Consider the following 3,728-nt stretch of genomic DNA (forward strand, 5'->3'; position numbering starts at 1 on the left):
CAGTATTCGAGGACTCGCCCAAACGGTTCAGAGAATGAAAGTTTTGGTAGAGAGTACCATAATCTTTGTGAAAAGATTTACAGCTAGAGGTTACCCGAAAGAAGCTTTTTATAAGGCATTTAATATAGCAAAATTAAAGCAAGTTCCCATACTGGACCCAAGAGACAAAAAAAGGGATAATTCTATCATTAGATCCATAGGGACCCATGAGGACCAAACCCCAGAAGCTATAAATATACGGCGCAGGTACTGACCTATCTTGCAGACAGATCCTGATTTGAAAGCTATAATTGTCTCATTGTGACGTCTGCCTGCGGTCTGGGCTGCAGCCGGACAACACCCCGAGAAACACTGATACCCTTTACCCCTATACAGGGATCTGGATTTATAGCAGAGCCCAGGAGGTGCTGTCTGCATAGGAGCAATGACCAGAGCAGGACGGTCGCCAGAAAGGTGTTCCAATACAGGACACAGAGGCAATGATATCCGAGACTAAACCAGTCAGGCAGAAATGGTATAAAAACAGTAGACAGTAGCAAAGTCAGAATCCAGGCTGAAGTCAGAGTCATAAAACAGTAATTCACACAGTAACAAGCAGGGGAACCAAGAATATATCCGGCAGCCTGCAAGAGCAGTCCCAAGGTATTTGAGGGATCAGGTCATCCCTCACAGGCTCCTGGGCTGATGATGTCATCCAGACCGCCCCCGGACCAGGCTGGATAGTGATGCACCAGCCCCTTCATGACTGACCGAGGAGCAAAGCCTGCGCCCAGCAGACGCCTGCGCAGGAGCCTTATAACTATCGCTGCCATCACTCGGGGTTGAAGCACAGCGCCTCCCAGAGACCGAGGCCGGGACCGCAGGCCAGACGCTGATAGGACAGTCCAGCGCCTCCTAGTGGTCGAGGCCGGGACAGCAGGCCCTGAGTCTGACGGTGATGTGACCGTACCCCCCCCTCTAAGAGGGGCCTCCGGACCCTCAAAACCCGGTTTGTCAGGGTGGAGGAGGTGAAACCTTCTAATCAACCGCTTTGCACGAATGTCACTAGCGGGGACCCAGGACCTCTCCTCTGAGCCGTAGCCCTTCCAATGCACTAAATATTGCACAGAGTTTCTCACTAGGCAGGAATCAAAGATGCCCTGGACTTCGTACTCCAAGGCGCCCTTGACCAAAACTGGAGGAGGAGGGGACTGGACGGGATGAATTGGGGAGCAGTACACCTTGAGGAGGGACTTATGGAAAACATTAGGAATTTTAAACAACTGCGGGAGCTTTAACCGAAACGCGTGGATGTAGTCCAAGGTTACAGAAAAAGGGGGTAGTTTTGATGGAGTCTTGGTATCTATTATTGAGAGCGAACTCCGCCAATGGCAAATGTTCCACCCAATCTGACTGATGTGCTGAGACATAGCAGCAGAAGTATTGCTCCAGCGCTTGGTTGGCACGCTCAGTTTGACCATTGGTTTCGGGATGGTATGCCGAGGAGAAGGACAACTCAACACCAATACTTTTACAGAACGCCCTCCAGAACTTCGAGACAAACTGGGTACCCCTGTCGGACACAATATTTTCCGGAACGCCGTGCAAACGTACAACGTGAAGAACAAACAACTTACTTAAAGTTTCAGAGTTAGGCAAGCCAGACAGGGGAACAAAGTGACACTGCTTACTGAACCTGTCCACCACCACCCAGATACAAGTTTTCCCATCGGAGGGAGGCAGGTCTGTAATGAAGTCCATGGAGATGTGGGTCCATGGACTCTCAGGGGTGGGCAAGGACTGAAGCCAGCCGGTAGGGCGATTATGGGGGGACTTGGCGAGGGCACAGACTTCACACGCTGAGACGTAATCCTTACAGTCCTTGGCCACCGTTGGCCACCAAAAGTTCCTGGTTACCAGCCTAGTGGTATTATTGAGAGCAGGATGGCCTGCCAGGACAGAGTCGTGTGATTCTTTTAACACTTGTAAGCGAAAGGTAGCTGGAACGAATAATTTTTTTGGGGGGTGTAGGGTCAGGAGCTCGTTCTGATGACCTACTGATCTCCTCCAGAAGGTCCAGAGATACTGCCGACACGACAATGCCATTAGCCAATATTGGAACTGGTTCATAGTCCTCGGTTTGTGTGGGGAAAAAGCTGCGAGAGAGGGCATCTGCCCTCACATTTTTAGTTCCGGGGCGAAAGGTGATTAAAAAATCAAACCTGGAGAAAAACAAGGCCCACCTGGCCTGCCTAGGATTTAGTCTTTTAGCCGACTCTAGGTAGGTAAGGTTACACACCTCGTACACACGCGGCTCTGCTCCGTACACCTCGTACACACGCGGCTCTGCTCCGTACACCTCGTACACGTGCGGCTCTGCTCCGTACACCTCGTACACACGCGGCTCTGCTCCGTACACCTCGTACACACACGGCTCTGCTCCGTACACCTAGTACACACGGCTCCGCTCCGTACACCTCGTACACACGGGGCTCCGCTCCGTACACCTAGTACACACGGCTCCGCTCCGTACACCTCACACACACGCGGCTCTGCTCCGTACACCTCGTACACACGCGGCTCTGCTCCGTACACCTCGTACACACACGGCTCTGCTCCGTACACCTCGTACACACGCGGCTCTGCTCCGTACACCTCGTACACACGCGGCTCTGCTCCGTACACCTCGTACACACACGGCTCTGCTCCGTACACCTAGTACACACGGCTCCGCTCCGTACACCTCGTACACACGCGGCTCCGCTCCGTACACCTCATACACACGCGGCTCTGCTCCGTACACCTCGTACACACGCGGCTCCGCTCCGTACACCTCGTACACACGGCTCCGCTCCGTACACCTCGTACACACGGCTCCGCTCCGTACACCTCGTACACACGCGGCTCCGCTCCGTACACCTCGTACACACTCGGCTCCGCTCCGTACACCTCGTACACACGCGGCTCCGCTCCGTACACCTCGTACACACACGGCTCCGCTCCGTACACCTCGTACACACGCGGCTCTGCTCCGTACACCTCGTACACACGCGGCTCTGCTCCGTACACCTCGTACACACGCGGCTCTGCTCCGTACACCTCGTACACACGCGGCTCTGCTCCGTACACCTCGTACACGTGCGGCTCTGCTCCGTACACCTCGTACACACGCGGCTCTGCTCCGTACACCTCGTACACACACGGCTCTGCTCCGTACACCTAGTACACACGGCTCCGCTCCGTACACCTCGTACACACACGGCTCTGCTCCGTACACCTCGTACACACACGGCTCTGCTCCGTACACCTCGTACACACGCGGCTCTGCTCCGTACACCTCGTACACACACGGCTCTGCTCCGTATACCTCGTACACACACGGCTCTGCTCCGTACACCTCGTACACACGCGGCTCCGCTCCGTACACCTCGTACACACGCGGCTCCGCTCCGTACACCTCGTACACACACGGCTCCGCTCCGTACACCTCGTACACACGCGGCTCCGCTCCGTACACCTCGTACACACGCGGCTCCGCTCCGTACACCTCGTACACACACGGCTCCGCTCCGTACACCTCGTACACACTCGGCTCTGCTACATCCACCCTGTAAACCTTTCCTGACCTCACACAGAAACTTCCCCTCATCCAGCACCATGACAACCAGCACAGCTGAGTCCTGCCCACACTGAGGCCCCTGATCATGTGACCTCTGACTCCTCCCCTCCTGTGACCTCATCACAGGTCC

This window comes from Dendrobates tinctorius, unplaced genomic scaffold, assembly GCF_039654945.1.
Source record: "Dendrobates tinctorius isolate UK_male_01 unplaced genomic scaffold, ASM3965494v1 ptg000151l, whole genome shotgun sequence".
In the NCBI taxonomy this organism is placed as follows: Eukaryota; Metazoa; Chordata; class Amphibia; order Anura; family Dendrobatidae; genus Dendrobates; species Dendrobates tinctorius.